Raw genomic sequence first — 20,139 nt, 5'->3', positions numbered from 1 at the left:
AGAAATTAAATATTGAGACCCTTACTAAAGAGTCAGAGCGTGTGTTCCACGAGAGAGAAAAGGAGCGTGGAAGATTTTTTGAAAATCCCGAAATTCAAGGGAAAGAAAGGTGGCGGTTAGCCAGGAAGGGCATTCTCGGTTTTCGTGCATTTGTCAAGGACAAGGGTTTTTACCCGAAAACTTATTAGACAAGAAACATGGCCTAAAATTTTCAAAACCCAGAAAATTGAAACTTTGCTCGAACGTTAAAACTGGATATAAACCAGTGATGCGAAATCCAGCAGGGGAAGCCTAGGAAACTTGAAAGCCTATCGAAATGAAACCCCCTATCTTATTATGCTAAGAACGTAAACTAGCATACACAGCAAAAACAGTATAAAAAAAACAACAGAAATGACATACTTACACAGTGATGGTGATTGCAGAGAAATCGTCGACTGAAGAAGAGGTTGCAAGAAAGAACTCACTGACTCGAACAGACCAGGATTTCTTTGTTTCTTGGGTCGAGAAAACATGCGCAGGACAGAAGCTTCTTAGGAGAGTCTGGTTTTCTGGTTGTTTTTCTTTTCTTGCTTACGATGAACAAACGTGAAGAAGAAGATGAAGAGGGGGGGTCTTGTATATATAGGTGGAAAAATGGAATTAATCAGGAGCGTCGAATGAAATCCTCACTAGATTGAACGGATGGGGTTCAATGACAAGAAGGCGCCGAAAAGTTGTCAGACGGACGATCGTGGGCATGTTTCCAAGGTACTCAAGTGCCTAAAGTGAGCAATACCCGGCTGACGCGTGTCCATTTTCAAGAGTGTGACGGTACGGTCCCCCAGAGGAAGTAGTTCAAAAGTTTCCTTCTCTTAGGATTCGAACAAATACTTTTGAGGGGGCAAGATGTTATACCCAGATTTCAAGTTATAGTAAATATGACCTCGAAAGCTGAGTTCGCAATAAATGGTCTCGTGAGGGTTAGGGCATGCTCTAGGATTGTAAATCGAGTCTGCAAAGTACGATACATGACCTCGAGTATCGTGACCTCGAAATGATCTCGATCTCGAAAGGTAGCTCTGAGAGCACCCTCATCTTCAGGAACAACTTCGGAGCAGGGGTCTTGAGCTCGACGTACTATCTCGAAAGCCACGTTAGCTCGGGAGATGTCACTGGCTCGGGCAATGATGGGAAACTTGGGAGGCAAGAGCCTTAGAGATACGCGATCGCCGCTTTGAATATCAACAAGTATTATAGACATGAGATGTAATCCTCATTTATTAATGTAAATCCCCAAGAATCGTGGGATATTATTTAATCAGTTATGCGTTTCCTGGTCTTCATGGACGTTTCCTTTTTTATCTGATTATAGGCATTTAAAGCCATTTATTTTATTCACAAAAGAGTAACTACCCAAAATATGTGGGATAGTATTCTGCATCCTTCTCTATAAATAGAGAAGCCACGTACCATTGTAAGGGACGGAAATTCTGATCCTTGAGAGAAAACTCTGGAGAATTCATGCTAAAGAATTTTTCAGAGATAATCTTGAGATTAATAACAGAGACTGTGGACTAGGCAGATTTAACTGCTGAACCACGTAAAAAATCGTGTGTTTGATTTGTTTGTTTCGTTTGGCCATTGTCATTCATTGTTCTTGTGCTCTTCTTTTATCTGTTGACGAAAAACGGCGTCAACACACATTTATTCCTAATCATTTTTTTTAATTATAATGCACCAAACTCTATTTTTTTTAGTAACATCTAATCTTTTAGAACTTATGCTAAAAGTCTCTCTCTCTCTTATATTTTTATTTCTCTGAAAATTTGTATATTTGTGTGGCTTATTTGTATGGCAGGTCCCTAAATTTTACATATTTTGACAAGTTGCTCCCCAAACTTTTTTTTGGCAAATTGGTCTCTAAACTTTATGTTTTGATGCAAATAACTATTAATAATTCTGTTAAAACAAAAGCATTAAATACAATATGGTCCCTAAATTTTGTGTGTATTGGAAAATTGGTTCCCCAAACTTATTGGTGTTAATATATTTTGAACTTTTGATGTTAAAAATAGAATTAAAACTAAACTAAAAAATATAAAATTTAAACTAGCAAAAATAAAACTGTTAACTTTTATAGTTTTATAAGATCATATTTAAAATAAGGAAAATTATCATTTTGGCTCCTATAGTTTAAGTTCATTACCAAATTTATATATTTATAATATTTGGTAAACAACTGTAAAATTAATTAATAAAATTTATTATGTACACTTCAATTTAAGTTAATTACCAAGTTTTACTTTAGGATTTCAAAAATATTAAAATAATTTTTTGTTATTTAAATTAGAATAATAAACTCTGCTCTTTAAATTCATTCATATATTTATCTTTTAGATTTTATCACTTCATTTTATAATTGTTTACAAAATATATAATTTTTTTTGTCGGGTATAAATATGTAAATTTAGTAATGAACTTAAACCATAGAAACCAAAATAGTAATTTTTCCTATCCTAATATGATCTCATAAAATTATAAAAGTTAACTATATTGTTTATAAATTTTTTTTTGTTAATTTAAATTTTATATTTTTTTTGTTTAGTTTTAATTATATTTTTAACATCAAATGTTCATATTGAAAATAATAAATTTGGGGACCAATTTGTCAATACTCACAAAGTTTAGGGACCAAATTGTATTTAATGACTTTTGTTTTACAATTTTTTTAACGTATTTGCATCAAAATAAAAAGTTTAGGGACCAACTTACTAAAACATATAAAATTTAAGAATCTTCCATGCAAATAAGCCTATTTGTGTGGATCTCTTTCAGAGTGGTTTTAACTTGGAAGTTACTTATATTATCCTTAAATTTTTTAGATTGGCCAAAAAGGAGGGAAAGTTCTTCATTCCTGCTTCTCTTGGAGCTATATTTTTTATTAATATAAAATTTGTCTATGAAAATAATTTAATAATTTTACTCTTACTTTTTTCCATTAAATAATTTTTTTTCTATTTTATTTTTATTATTTTTCTCCTCATTTTTTCCATTTTCTTCTCTTCCAAACATTACCTAAAGATTGCCATTGTATGCTGTACCAAACTTCTCCAAATATTTTTTTAAGTTGAGTAAATTAGTAATGATATATGTATCAAAATTATGCAAACAAATATTACATCAACTGATATGGTACTGTTTTTTAAAATAGTATGTTCCACCTAAAATAAATTTGATTAATTTGATGAAATTGTTACGTCAATTGGTGTAATATTTTAGATCATTACTTATTAAAATAAATAAAAAGCTCAATTATTCTATGAATTTTTTATTTCCCTTTATTTTCTCATTTTCTTAGCTGATTGATGCAATATAATTATGGGAAATTTATAGTGCATATATATATATATATATATACTTCTGGTTTCGGGCCATTATGATATTTTAATTATCACAAGAGTAATAAATAATTTTCTGAGATGAAACCATTGAGTATAAGCTATTCATTTCAAGTAACATAGCGATTGGTATCTTGTGGTGGTGGATTCTGATATGTTCTAATCCAGTACTTATCTTCTTTAAGTGCACTTTCCCATCTGTTTATGAAAATCTCCATTTCTCTGATTGACAGCTTTCTCACCTGTCCAATGTATATATATGCCAATAACAGTCAATTTATTACTAATAATAATTAATTATCATCATATATATTTATATATACTAGGTAAACGTAAATTTACTTAGTTTTATTTATAAAATATATTAATTTATTTAATTATTATTTAAATTTTAAATAAATAAACAATGTTATATATTATAAAAGTATGACATAAATATATTAAAAAAAATTAAACCAAAAATATATTATCTATAGTTTTAAAAAAAATGATAATTTTTTAATTTATTTTTAAAAATGCATTAAGCCAAGAATCTGTTAGATAGACACTTTTTACATATAAAGATATAGTGCATTCTAATTTTAAAGTAAATTGTTTGATGTTATTTATTAGTTTGAAATTTAGTGTTTATAATAATTTAAATTTTAATATTTTTTATGCTTTGATTTATATATTATATATGGTGATTCTAGTTTTCAAATTAAATATATTTTTTTAAAAAATTTCTTTTACAAAAAATAATTAGTAGAATAAAATATTAAAAAATTCTAAATTAAAACTATAAATATAAAAATTTATTTGATCAAATTTTAATTATTTAATTTAAAAAAAATTTAAAGCCAACAAAAAATTATATATAAATATATAATATTTAATTAATGGATAAAGCAATTAAAATAAGTAATTTCTCATAAAAAATAAAAGACAAAATAATAAATATGTATATTTATGTCTTATGTCACTATTACATATATGTTTTGATAAAAAAATATATTAAATGACAAAATAAATAATTAATAAAAGAAAGAAAATAATTAATTTAAGCACATAAATATTTTTTTTATAGTCTTGAAAATATAACTAATAGAGTAATTTAAATACATTAATATGAAATTTTAAAATATGTGATGTGAAATTATTATGACTCATTTATTACTTTTTATTTTTGTTTTCAATTGGTCTGACTTATTTAGATGACTTTATTGTTTTATTTTTTAAAATTTATTAACCTTATTTAGATGAATTTAAAATTAACGATATTAGAAAATAAAAAATATATTAAATCTAACGAAGCCAATAATTTTTGTTAAACACATATTTATAATATATATAGCCAAAAAGGAAAGCTATAAAGTCAAATTTATTTGCATAGAATAGAGGGAGATCAACACAATAATGGGTACCTCATTTTGGGTATCAATTGTTGTAAAAAGTTGCTGCAGAAATAAAAAGGAACGAAATTACCGAATGATTATCTGGGTTGAGTCGCGGACTAGGTCGCTCTCTTTAAGACGTTCGCGGCACTGCCCAGAATTCGTGCAAGCAGACTATCAGCCCCGTCGTCCCCAGGATAAAACAGCCCAGTCTAAACTGTGATCGGACCTCCACTGCACCGCAGAGAACCGTCATATACCACACCCTTAATAATACTACTGCTCAGATTTTTAATCGTAAAGAGAGTTATTTTTTCTGAAAAGAGATGATCGTTCTGAAAAGTAATCGCACTTTTTAAAGAAAAAATCGATTTTAATTAACGGGAATAAAGACGTTTTATTAAAACGTGGGAGAGGCATGGCAGTTAGAATCCTGAAAAATCTGAAGAGATTAAGTCTTCAGTTTACCACTTATTAACCACGTTTTTATTAAATAAAAAAATATTTAATAAATAATTTTTTTTGGAAAAAATAATAATAAGGTGCACACCACACCAACCAGCTCGGTCGGACGGCGGCGGCGCGCGCGCGTGTGTGGTGGTCAGGTGAGCCTTTGTGTGACTCCTCCCTCTCCCACAAAAGTGGGTACCCCTTGGGGCACAACCCCAAGGCTGAAGTCCACACTCTATATACCCTTACAAGAGAGTATTCTAAACCAATGTGGGACTCTTCCTCTAGGGAGTCATTAAAGCACCTTTTCTATTTTTTAATAATTCATACTATAATATATTATAAGTTCCAACAATCCCCCACTTGAATTATTTAAAAAATATTTTTCATCGAGCAGTAACCTAAAAACAATAAGATTGAACATAAACAAAGGTATCTTTCGACTTGAACCTTTGCATAGTGAATGCAATTTAGAATATACTAGAGTGACATGTAGTCTTGAATTCTATCTCTAACATTGCACCACGCACAATCTTTCCAGGGTGTAGTCCAAAAGCCCGTGCTTTAATAGCCATGCACGTCTATCCCAGTATAGTGAACGCTCTAGAAATTTGCCCTAAATTTCATAGGAAGCGGCCCCACTTCCACATTCACGTAGGTGAGTCTATCAAGAGTACTCCTGTAGCTTGGTACTCCACTCCACATAGAGTATAGATCTCATTAAGAGTTTCGATTAACTCATCCTTATGTCGCTTCAGGAATTCATGCTTCAAGTTAACTTTAAGTAATAGCATGATCTGTCTCATATCACATCATAACTTGTTATTACCCATTGAACCTATTTCTTGGGATCTCCAGTCTATAGGTCGGGTTACCATCATGTGTGATTCATCATTCTAAGGGCAATAGTCCCATTCCTTTTGATGTTTTAAGGACTTTCTCTCTAGCTAATCCTTTCGTCAAAGGATCAGCTAAATTTTCATCAGTGCGTATATGATCCACTCTCACAGCTCGAGTAGAGAGGAACTCTCTAACAGTACTGTGCTTACGTCGTATTTGACGTCTTTTACCGTTGTAATAACGGTTCTGAATTTTTGCAATAGCCGCGGTACTATCACAATGGATCAACACAGCTGGTATCGATTTTTCCCATAAAGGGATCTCAGCTAGCAGGCCTCTCAACCATCCTGCTTCTTCACTAGCAGTAGCTAGTGCTATCATTTCTGACTCCATTGTAGATTGAGCCAGAATAGTCTGTTTTTTAGACTTCCATGAAACAGCTCCACCAGCTATGCTAAAAATATAGCCGCTGGATGCATTGGAGTCATCTGACAAGGTGTTCCAGTCAGCATCGCTATATCCTTCAAGGACAGCGGGAAACTTTTGATAATGCAATCCAAGGTTCATAGTTCTCTTAAGGTACCTTATGACCCTTTCTATAGCATGTCAATGCTCAACACTAGGTCTACTAGTAAACCTGCACAATAGTCCCACAACATAGGCAATGTCGGGTCTAGTACAATCAGTGGCATACCTAAGACTGCCAATGATGCTCGAATACTCTGTTTGTCTTACACCATCACCAGTGTTCTTAAATAGCTTTACACTGGGATCATAGGGTGTACACGCAGGTTTACAGTTAAAGTAATTGTATTTCTTTAAAATCTTCTCAATGTAATGAGATTGATACAAAGAAATTCCCTTTTCAGACCTAGTGATCTTTATACCAAGGATCACATTCGCTTCTCCTAGATCTTTCATGTCGAAGTTTTCACATAGCACAGATTTTACATCATTTATGACATGTAAGTTCGAACCAAAAATAAGCAAGTCATCTACATATAAACATATGATGGTGCAAATGTCATTCTCAGATTTATAATAAATGCATTTGTCACTTTCATTCACTTTAAAACCATGTGAGATAACTAGATTGTCAAACTTTTCATGCCATTGCTTAGGTGCCTGTTTCAAACCATACAAAGATTTATCTAATTTGCACACTTTATATTCTTGACCATGGATCACAAATCCCTCAGGTTGGTCCATGTAAATCTCTTCTTCTAATTCACCATTTAAAAAAGCAGTTTTAACATCCATTTGGTGCACAACAAGATCATGTAAAGAAGCTAAAGCAATAAGCACACGAATAGATGTTATCCTTGTGACAGGTGATTATGTGTCAAAGAAATCTACATTTTCTCTTTGTCTAAAACCTTTGGCAACAAGACGTGCCTTGTACTTATCAACAGTACCATCAGGTTTCAATTTCTTTTTCAGAATCCATTTGCAACCTATTGTCTTACATCCTGGAGGTAAATCAACTAAATGCCAGGTTTTGTTAAACTCAAGAGAGTCCATTTCATCATTAATGGCTTCTTGCCATAGGTCAGCATCTAATGAGGTCATAGCTTCTTGGAGGTTCGAAGGATCCTCCTCTAAAGTATATGCACAAAAATCAGAACCAAAGTCTTTAGAGACTCTAGCTCTTTTACTTCTTCTAGGTTCAGTTTCATTCCCCTCATGATGCTCAATGTCCCTAATCATAGGCATGTTACTAGATGATGCACCCCCACTATTTCTCAATTTAAATGGAAATCTATGTTCATAAAAATCAGCATCATTTGATTCCAAAATAACATGGTCTTTCAAATAAAAAAATCGATATGCTTTACTATTAACAACATAGCCAATAAACACACATTCATATGCTCTACTAACCAATTTTATCCTCTTAGGATCAGGAATTCTAACATATGCTAAACAACCCCAAGTTTTAAAATAAGAGATGTTTGGTTGTTTATTTTTCAAGATCTCATAAGGAGAAATTTTGCTTTTTGATTTTGGAACTCTATTAAGCACATAGCAAACAGTCAATAATATTTCTCCCCACCAATAAGATGCAGCACCAGAATTAAGCAAAATAGCAACAATTGATTCAGTAAATGTTCTATTCTTCCTTTCGGCTTTGCCATTCATTTCAGGTGAGTATGGTGCAGTTCTTTCATGTATAATTCCATGTGAGTTATAAAAATCAACAAACATGCTCGAATCATATTCAGTGCCTCTATCACTACGAAATCTCTTTATCTTTCTATTAAATTGATTTTCAATTTCAGTCACAAAAGATTTAAACATACCAAGAGCATCACTTTTATTTTTCATCAAGTACACATATGTAAAATCAGAACAGTCATCTATAAAGGTGATAAAATAACGTTTTCCATTTCTGGTCAACGTCCCATCAAGTTCACAGATATCGGAATGAATTAAATCTAGAGGCTCAGTTTCTCTAGTCACAGATTTATGGGGTGTTTTTGTGATCTTAGCTTGGCTACAATAGTCACATTTTTCAAAATCATTTAAAGATAATTTAGGAATTAAGCCTAAACTACTCATATTCTTGATTATGCGCTTGTTAACGTGACAGAGTCTAACATGCCAAGTATTAAAACTACACAACATATAAGCAGAAGCATTCACTTTATTGACATCAACATTCAATTTAAACATTCCCTCAGTTGCATACCCTTTCCCTACAAATATCTCATTCTTAGTTAAAGTAAACAAATCAGCCCCTATAGTCTGTGTAAACCCCGCCTTGTTGAGAAGGTAGCCCGAGACCAGATTCTTTCTCATCTCTGGAGTGTGCATGACTTCCTTAAGAATCACAGTTCTTCCAGAGGTAAACTTTAATTCCACATCACCAATACCAGCAACAATCGTAGTGTGCGAATCTCCCAGCAACACTTTCTTATCCTCAGTAGCAGCAGTATATGTCTTAAACATATTCCGATCATAGCAAACATGCGCGAGAAGCGCCAGTGTCTACCCACCACCCTTCTGATCCACCAACAAGGTTGATCTCAGATATCATAGCCGTGAAAGGCTCTTCAGTTGTCAGGTTAGCCTGCGGAGCAGAGCTTGGCCTGTTCCTGCACTTGCGTGCAATATGACCTGGTCTGTTGCAAACAAAGCACAGAAATGGAGCAGGTTCATTCTTATTATTAGGGGGGTTTTGCTGCTGTCTGTTTTGGTTCCTTTGATGGTTCCAATTTTGAGTATTGTTTCGAGGTTGATTGTTGCGGTTTGAGTTCTGCTTTCGATTCTGATTTTTGAAAAATTTCCCATTGGGTTTCAGAACCGCAGTGGACCTTTTGTTAGTGTTGTTGTTGCTGGATACAACAAGCACTTCTTCTTTCTGGTCCTGTTTACGAGCTTCCTCCTCAATACGAAGGCGAGTGATAAGACTTTCTAGTGAAAATTCTTTAGTTTTGTGCCTGAGAAATTTTTTAAAATCTTTCCACGCAGGGGGCAGTTTGTCAATAATCACAGCAACTTGAAATTGTTCATCTAAAGACATACCTTCAGAAATTATTTCATGAGCGATTTTCTGAAGTTCATGAGATTGGGCTTCCACTGACTTGTCATCGGTCATCTGAAATTTGAGGTAGTGACTGACAGCGTACTTCTTGGTTCCAGCCTCCTCAGTGTCATACTTCTTTTGCAGTGCGTCCCAGATTTCCTTGGCATTTTGGTCAGAATTATAATAGTCATACAAGTCATCAGATAAACCATTGAGAATGAAATTTTTGCATAAAAAATCATTTTCGACCCAAGCATCTAAAGCCTTAGTTTGTTTCTCTTTTTCATCGTTGTCTTCCTTTTCAGATACAGTAAGCTTATCAGTAGTGAGAGTTGTGTTAACCTTTTTGATTGTGAGGAAAAATAACATCTTCTGTTTCCATCTTTTAAAGTGGTTACCCTCAAAACGAAATGGTTTGTTTATGTCAACAACACCAGAGTTATCATCGGTAGTCATGGCAGAAACTAAACGTCTTAAAATTGTTGTAAAAAGTTGCTGCAGAAATAAAAAGGAACGAAATTACCGAATGATTATCTGGGTTGAGTCGCGGACTAGGTCGCTCTCTTTAAGACGTTCGCGGCACTGCCCAGAATTCGTGCAAGCAGACTATCAGCCCCGTCGTCCCCAGGATAAAACAGCCCAGTCTAAACTGTGATCGGACCTCCACTGCACCGCAGAGAACCGTCGTATACCACACCCTTAATAATACTACTGCTCGGATTTTTAATCGTAAAGAGAGTTATTTTTTCTGAAAAGAGATGATCGTTCTGAAAAGTAATCGCACTTTTTAAAGAAAAAATCGATTTTAATTAACGGGAATAAAGACGTTTTATTAAAACGTGGGAGAGGCATGGCAGTTAGAATCCTGAAAAATCTGAAGAGATTAAGTCTTCAATTTACCACTTATTAACCACGTTTTTATTAAATAAAAAAATAATAATAAGGTGCACACCACACCAACCAGCTCGGTCGGACGGACAGACGGTGGCGGCGCGCGCGCGTGTGTGGTGGTCAGGTGAGCCTTTGTGTGACTCCCTCTCCCACAAAAGTGGGTACCCCTTGGGGTACAACCCCAAGGCTGAAGTCCACACTCTATATACCCTTACAAGAGAGTATTCTAAACCAATGTGAGACTCTTCCTCTAGGGAGTCATTAAAGCACATTTTCTATTTTTTAATAATTCATACTATAATATATTATAAGTTCCAACAATATATATAGCCAAAAAGGAAAGCTATAAAGTCAAATTTATTTGCATAGAATAGAGAGAGATCAACACAATAATGGGTACCTCATTTCGGGTATCAGGTTGTAAATGTGTTTGTGCCTGAAAACTCAAAGCCAAGAGAGTTGTAAATAATTAATAATCAAGCAATAACTAATTAATATTTGATATGTAATTAAAAATTTAAACCTTCTGTTTAAAATGTCTCTAATTTAACAACTTTGGTGTTGAATCCCCAAGCGTAGGAGACTATAATGAATTACGTACTCATAATTTATAATTCCAACGTTTTTGCTTTGATCGTTCTGTCAAAAATTGCTTCAAACATACTTTTATTGCATATCTCTTCTATATAATAAGTACGTAGATAATAGAAATTTTTTGTTTTAACGATTTTTTATTTTTTAATGTTGACTTTAACGAAATATTCTTATATTTAACAGAATATTATCATATTTAACGGTAGTTTGTAAACTCTTAAACTTAATTAAAATAAAATTAAAAAAGGATAATTTTGAGATATTTTACAATGATAATTATTTAAAAATAATAAATAATTAAATAAATTAAAATATGACATTTTTCAGATATTTTACAATAATAATTATTTTTAAATAATAAATAATTAAATAAATTAAAATATGGTATTTTTGAGATATTTTATAATGATAATTATTTTAAAATAATAAAATCATATGTTTTATAACTTAAATAAAATTTAATTAAACTTAAACTCACTTATTAGAATAATATCATATTAAATATATAATATAATCTACTGTGAATTAGCAACACATTGTTTTTTTTAAACTAGCAAGAAATTTAAATTTAAAATCACATTTAATATTACATTAAACATATAATATATAATCTCTTATTGTCATCCCAAATTCAAAAACTAAAACAAACATAAACTTAAACAAAAATAAATAAATTATTTTATTAAAATAGGGTATTTATTTCAAAATTTATATGACATTAATATAACTTTAATAAAAATAATTAATAAATTCTATAAATAAAATTAAGCAAACGTTCATATTGCACGTTATTTGTATCTACTAACATAAAAAAATTTGTGTAGTAGACTCATTTTCTTTCTTCTTTAAAATAAAGATCAACTCAAAATTATATAAGAATTAAAATAATATAAAAGTTCTAAGTAACGGGTTCATCTTAAAACTAATTAATAATGTGCGTAATATTTTTATATATTGTTGAATGTGTTTACAGCACAACAAACATATTAAAAGTGATTATAAGAGAAAAATGAAATTTTATATTTATAAAGTGCAACAATAATTAGCTAAGCAAAGAAAGAACTTTTGCCTGTGCGCAATGACCGAGTAGAAAGTCCAGTCGCCATGCATGAATCAAGTCATTCTGTCATGTTATGTTAACACATATTAAATAATTATATTATATATATAAATATATATTAATGAACTGTACTTACACAGGTGAGGTCAGTAACCATATGATAAAATACCTGAATTAAATGCCAAACACAACGCCAAGAGGCCATTGAGAAAACGGGAGCCATCATCTCTACCCACCTATCATCGTATATATATGTTAAATTTCAAAATCGATACATTTATTATAATTATTGGTTGTTCTTGTATATACATACAATTTAGAACTCAAAGACATATATATAAATATATTCATTAAAAAATGATTATTTTTCTAACATTTTTTTGCATCGTCAAAAATCATCACTTCCAAAAAAGTCAAAATATTTTTCTTAAGACCGATTAAAGTTATTTTTAATGGTAATATACTTTTGTAAAAATATGTTGGAATATCTATATTTGAGACTCAAACATAAATATTCATACGTTTGCCGACACTTTAAATTTAGAGTGTCAACAAAAATGAACCTTGAAAATTCATTTTTTCTTAAAGTGGTTGGTATGTAAAATTCATACCCTGAACATGGAGGATCTGTACTGTTATCGTCACACTTCTTAGCATTAATCATCTTATATACTGCGCTGTTAACACAATACCAAAACATAGCATAAAGTTAATAATAATCTTAGATACCATTTTGTTTTTTTTTTCCTAATCCAATTGAAATAATTTGTGTGACATGACCAAAAAAACACACCTTTGTATATCTTTTTCCATTGGCCCCAGTAGGAGTTCGTAATGCACTTTTCTGTTCACACAACTTAATTGCTCAACTTAGATATATACCATATTTTACTAAATATTCATTATAATCAAAATAATTTTTTTTTAAAAAAATTGAAAGCAAAAACCGGTGCACTTTTTTATCCTTGAGATAATTCTAAATAATTTATAGTGCCGAAAACAAAGTTTAAACAATTGACTTTTATACGTGTATACAAAAAAATAAATACACGTGCAACAAGCTGTTTGAAACATGTTTTTGGTACCATAATTTATTCGAAATTTCTTGAAAATTTGTAGGATGTTCTAAATAGCTACAATGTATATCGTCATATAAAAAAAAATTAGGATTACATTTATCCAGATGCTGAAAATTGAAAAATGATGCACCAATGTCGTAGAAAAATATGAATATGTTATAATCGCTCTATATGTATATATAAACATATATTAATATTTAAAGATATAGATAACACAAAACATTTGTAATTTATGTATTTACAGGGTCACATAATTTTTTTTTTCAATGGCCACTACATTTTAGTGTATTGATATTTTTATAAAAAATAAATATAATGTATTATACAAAAATAAATTAAAAAATCCCAAATTTGTGATGTGGTCACATCTCATTATAATTATAATTATTTTGTTTATTTGGGTTGAAGTTATATTGGACCAATAGGAGAAGAATTCTCTCAAAAAAACATAATATAGGAGAGAAAATGAGTATCTAGAGAGAAAGAGAGGGAGTTCGACTCATTAACTAAAAAATTATTTTTTATTTTTGAAAGCTAAAAATTATTTTTTTTAAATAAATTGGGGTGTTTAGCGTTGTTTTCATAAAACAATTTTTAAAAACAAAGTTACAAAAAACAGAAAATTTTGAGAACAACAAAAAGTTGTTTTCTGTTGTTCTCAAATTTTTTTTGTCTATCTTTTTTTTTTCTCACATCACTTTTTTAATTATTATTATCTAACATCATTTATTGTCACATCATTTTCTCTTTCATTAGTTTCTCTCTCTTTACTTTCTTTCTCCTTATTTTCTCTCATCACTTTCTCTCTACTCACTTCTCTCTCTTCACTTTCTTTCTCATTACATTCTCTCTCATTTTTTCTTGGATTAATTTCTCTCTTCTCAATTTCTATTTCTTCAAACTTTCTCTCCTTACTTTCTCACTTCTTATTTTTCATCATTTTTTCTTTCAAATTATTTTATCTCATTATTCATTACAAACTTTTGAAAGATTTTCCTCTTTGTTAATTTTTTATTTAAGATTTAAAAAAAAAACTAAAAAATTGTTCTTAGAAAACATTGACCAAACACTTCTTACTAAAATTGGAGTTAGTATATAATTTAATATTGATTTGTTATATATTGATAATAAAATCAATGAAATGTAATAATAGGTAATGAAGCAAATAACAAATAATAAAGTAATGTAATCTTTGTTATGAATATACTGATAATACATTGTGATATTCTAAGATACTCTGTATAAATATACTGTTGACCCTCAATTTGGCCAACGACGCAGAGTCAAGAATACGACAAGAAATGAGATAATAACCAAGAGTTTAATCTAATGGTAAAGAATGAACACAGACGATTTATGGTGGTTCGGCCCCAATAAATGGTAATGACCTACGTCTACTTAGTGCTATTATTAATATTGAATCTCAATGTCGTGATCAAAGAACTAGGGTTCTTGGGTTTCATAAACCTCGGGAGAAAATACAACTGTTATCCAAAAAATTAGCATTGGTGACGTGGCAAGTGATCCCTGGACACGTGGCTGACACCTGGAAACGTTCTGCTAGAGTATCGACCAGGAGACACATTAGAAGTAGTGCGAACCTGTCTTACCTGCGACCAGTCTGGTCGATAGCTCCGCATACAAGGCAACATTAATGGGAAGATCTTTGTGAATCCCGAATTTATCTCACACAATCTCCTGAGTATCTGATTATTCAGGAAAGAATATCTGTAACAACCTTTTGTAATCCCCCTTGAGCCTATAAATAGCAAGAGATAGCTCAATGGAGGGGACTTTTTTTTGGCTTTTGAATCATTTGAGACTATAGTAATTCTCCGAGTAATATTGTATTGTTCTTCAGAGATCAGTGAAACTCATTGAACCCTAGTTCTTTGATCACTCATCTGATTTTTATATCAATATCAACCTAAGTGGACGTAGGTCATTACCAGATCCTGGGGCCAAACCACTATAAAATACTGTGTCTTATTTACTTTCGTCATTACGTTCTTCTTATTACTTTCATTCATATCAAGCATATTCTGACTCCGTGTCAGTTGGCCAAATCGTGGGTCAACAACAACTATTTGGAGGATAATCGCACTATATGCTATTTCTCTCAGTATTCAGGAAAAAGATTAAAAGGTCCAAAGTCCCCTCCTTGAGCTATTTCATCCATATTTATAGGCTCAAGGGGGGTTACATGGGCCAATGGGCCTTAACTATCCTTAATATCTGTGTATCAAGGCAATAAAGAGGAAATAATAAACGTATTTATTACAAGATTACAATCTATTAAGGAAATAAACCGAATCATATGACTAGCCTGGTCGTATCTAATCGTCAGGCTTGACGAAGCAATGTGTAGCTGGTCGCTAATCGAACAGCACCGCCTTATTTCGACTCTGCCACGTGTGACAAATTCTTGCCACGTCATCAGCAGTCATTTTTGGGTAAACATTTGCCCCCCAAGTTTACTTTACTGCGACCAGCATAAAGTAAACTTAGGAAACTGACCCTTCGCTTACCCCATCAAATCTGTCAGAGCTGCCCATGCCTTCTCGAAAAAAACCAATCCTATCCAATCAAGTCTTTTCGGTTTCCCAAAAAATTGTCTGACAGCTATTACACTTCCCCATATTTTGAAAAAAGTAATTCATGATTACCTCCTTTATGGCGTCACTATCACTATAAATAATACCCCAAAACCACATTTTCACTTTTTACTTTTTACTTTTCATCTATCTTCTCTTTTCTTCTTCAAGAACTCTGAAGAACCGAACCAAACAACCCAGAAGATTTCGTTGCTGATCTAAGGAACTTTCGCTGCCGATTTAAGGAACTTTTGCTCAGACGCTCAAAAATTTCGTGTTCATACTCCAACTTTCATCCAAGTAAGTTTTCTGAACTTTTTAGTCGTTTGAGTTGCCATGAAAAATCATTTTTTATCTATTTCGTATCTGAGCTCTTGAATGTTCTTGACCCAAACTGTCTTGGGGTAAATGGGCATATTGATCGATGTTTGATATGGTAGTGAAATAACGTTTCATAGGAGTTATGAGCCAGTTTGGTAGTCGAGCTTGTAGATTTAGGGCGTAAAATCGAATTTAATTCGATTTTTAAGCTAGTTGAAAAATTGGGTTTTTCCCGCCCTATCGGAGTCAAAAAAAATTTCTCTGAAAAACTGTTTACTTCTGCTTTTTAATCCGTTTCTCAAACTGCTCGTAAGAAACTTAGTGTTTTTGCTAGAATGATGCTGGTCGTATAAAAGCTTAACTTCTATACGCGAGCAACGTTATTCCCACGTTCAACACAAGTTTTTAGGCTCCAAGTTCTCATCTCCCCTTTTCTGTTCATAGATTTTCATGCAAGATCCGTGGGGAGGTGAGAGACCAATTGACGACGACCTGCTCGCTCAACTGCTCATGGACGAAGAACAGCCGTCATTACTTTTTCCGGACATCCCTTTTTCTCGAATTCCACCTAACAGACCTCACTCAAACCCTTCAGGCATGGGTAGAGTAAAATCCACTACCCAAAAAAAGAAACCATCAAAACTTTCTGCAAACCAGCCTGCTCCTCATGCGGAAATTCCCTCGACCAGCAGTAGAGCTGAGAGTACTCCCAAGCCAGGAATTCAAGCTCAAGCCCAACTCAGAAACGTCATTCGACTAGATGTCGAATGGTACGTCGCCCCTCCTAGTCGAGTAACGATTAGGATGATTGCCAATTATATCAAGAAGTACGAGCTTCCTAGGGTGACCCTAGTCCAATCCACCAGAGACCAATGGGCGAATCTTCCTGGAGGCGCGTATAGCGCCTGGTCGAGGTATTACATCGAGGTAGGAGCGATCTTGCCTCTCCATCCTTTCTTCCAAGGAGTGGCTAATTATTTTGGGGTCGCTCCTTTCCAAATAACCCCAAATGGGTATAGGATACTCTCTGCACTCTATATCCTTTATGGCCATAAGAAGTGGTCGGTCCTCACGCCACACGAGGTCAATTACCTGTTCGACCTAAAATCCAACCCCAACCAAGAAAACATGGGGTTCTTCCATTTCTACCACCAGGAAACGACGCACACTTTCCTGAGTGATACTACTTTCATATCCAACGTGGGGAAGTACCATCTAGAGTACTTTCTAACTACCGACATGGTCGCCAACAGCCTGGCCTTCACCCAAGGAGGTAATATCTTTGCACCTCTGATCATATATTATTTTCCTTTGATTCTTCCTGCATTTCTGTAATGCCCTGGATGGCCAAGACCGTTACACTGTGTGTTTATAAAGGTGCAAGGCTTGCTAATCAAGTCAATTAGTCAAAAGCGTGTTACTGAAACTATAATTGAACTAGGGTTAAAAGATTTTGGCCTCAAAAGTTTCATTTCTAATTATCAAACATTTTCTTTTACATGGGATCCCAGAAATAGTAAAGTTATAAGATAATTTACAAAATTTCAGGATTAAAAACACAGTTGCTAGCCACTCTAAGGCAAAACAGACAATTAGGCTTTTCTCGTCCTATGTCATTCCTCGGCCATGGCGGCCGATCAGCTGACTATGTACATTCAGCCCCGAAGCTCTCCATCTCAGGACTGGTCCAACTTGCCTTTGCCTTTACCTGCACCATGTAGCACCCGTGAGCCAAGGCCCATCAAGAAAACACAATAACATAGCATAATCATTAAGCAAACAATCAAATAACTCATACAGTATAAACATGTACTTAACAGTCCAAATTTTCATGTTATTCAAATATTCATTATACCAAGTACATCATTTCATATCAATAATCAATTCACATATGATAACCAGGGTTAACACCCTTAGGTCGCACCCTCTATTTATCCCACTGACTCTGGCCCGCTTAAACCGAGCTTAGTGAATATTAAGCTGTCCTCAACTACCAGTGGCCGAGCCACGCCCTGTGCGCAAGTATTATTTACAGCATCCTTAGGTTGTTTATCACATGTCCCATGGCATAATACCATCTATGACATCATACAGATATAGGGAGCTCTTAGTCCCATCACAAACACATAACCTGGTGCAATTTTCTTACATTTAGATTTCGTTAGCTTTGTTCAATTTGATCCTCAAGCACGATCCTGTTTGAGCCCTAGCGTACACCTAGTCACAACCATAGGTCAGAATCATCATTAAGACTCAAATCCAAAACCTAGCCTCAGGACCAATCCCGAGCCCTCGGGAAGCCCTAATTCCACCAAACGGGGTGGTGGAATCAAACCCCGAGCCCCTGGGCAAAAACCCTTAGGAAAGTGATACAGCGCCCTAAGGAGAGCGATATAGCGCTACAAGCAGAGCCAAAAGGCTTTGGAACTTCAGGGCCTAGAGCTGTAGCACCCAATGACTAGCGCTATCAGCACAGCCCAGCACAGATTTTTCTCCTTCGAATTTTCCCGAGCCAAACCTTTCCAAAAATTAACCAAACCTCAACCAAACTTCAAAACAAGCCTCCCAACATTCTCAACTCATCCCATAAGACCCAACCACACAAAACTCAATCACATGCACCCCAAATCAAGGAACCTAGAGCCCAAAAACTCAACAAAAATCAACTGAAATCACAGAACTTAAACTAGAGTTTCTTACCTTTGATGGATGAGCTCAACCTAGGTTATCCTCCACACTTGCTTAGACTTCACCTCCTCAAAGCTTCAGCCTCAAATCCCTAGAATTCCCACCAAAACTCAGCTCAAAACCCATATTAATACTAAGGACCAGAAACTGAGTTGCAATCTCAAGACCTTACCTCAAATGATGAGTAACCTCTGCCAATCCCTCAAGACAAATCAAGGATCCTAACCTCAAGCTCCTGCCCAAACTCTCTCTGAGTTTTAGCTCCAAGAGACCTCAAGAATTGGTGATGAGAAGCCTAAACCATGAGAGAGAAAAGAGTCTCCCACTTTTCCTTCTTTCCTTTTTCCTTCTACTTTTCTTTTCCTTCTTCAGATTGTTATATTATTTTATAATATAATGTAATATTATATTATATTATAATATAATGTTTTAGATTAAATAAATGTGACAAAGTGTGTCACATATTGTAACATATAATAGAGAGTTATAATATTTAGATATATGAGATATATCCAAATAATGTAACATATTTGGTGTTACAAATTTGTAACTTCCAAATATTACCCTTTATTGTGTAAAATTGTTGTTACACAATATTCAGATGAATTTCATAAAGCCATATGTGATATGACTGTTAGAGATATGATTTTAACCCCAATAATGTGTTTTGGGAGTTACAAAATCATTTGGGAGGGTTTGGAACCGTTTGGAAAAACAACACATTTTTAAGTGCTGAAATTGGTCGGTGGCCGCGGCCTGTGGGTCAGAGACCTGTGGCCGCGGCCACAGGCCAAAACTGACCAAATTTTCAGTTTTTTCAATCTTTGTTGAACGGCTCAAAAAACCCAAATAACTCCCAAATCTTTTTTTTAATTTCATATTAATCCAATTAAACATTGGTAACAGCCATGGGGGTTGGTGGAATTTGAAATTCAAAGGGTGTCTCTAAACTCTATAAATAGGAGCCTATAGCTCACTTGTAAGACACAACATTTCTATCCATTAGAGCACTTGGCTAGAAACACCTTGAGGCTTGATAATTCCAGAAAGCTTTTCCAATATCTGAGAGAGATCCCTTAGTGCTTGAGTTAGGGGGAAATAAGCTTTTGGACAAAGGTTTTAAACCTTGTTCAAGTTGGTGATCCCTAACCCTCTTCACTTAGGTTGTGTAAGTGAGAGTTTCTTGTATTTCAGTTCTCATTTCTATTGTATTGTTTTCTTCTTATTCTCTTGTTCTTTTTACTTGTATTTCTTGTTCAAGAGTTGTAATCTTATCTTTTCTTTTGTTTCAAACACTTTAATTTATTTGTAACCTTTTGCTTAGGGTTGTATTTTACTATTCT

The sequence above is a fragment of the Humulus lupulus genome, chromosome 1 (genome assembly GCF_963169125.1).
Source record: "Humulus lupulus chromosome 1, drHumLupu1.1, whole genome shotgun sequence".
In the NCBI taxonomy this organism is placed as follows: domain Eukaryota; kingdom Viridiplantae; phylum Streptophyta; class Magnoliopsida; order Rosales; family Cannabaceae; genus Humulus; species Humulus lupulus.
This window is presented reverse-complemented; position numbering follows the sequence as displayed.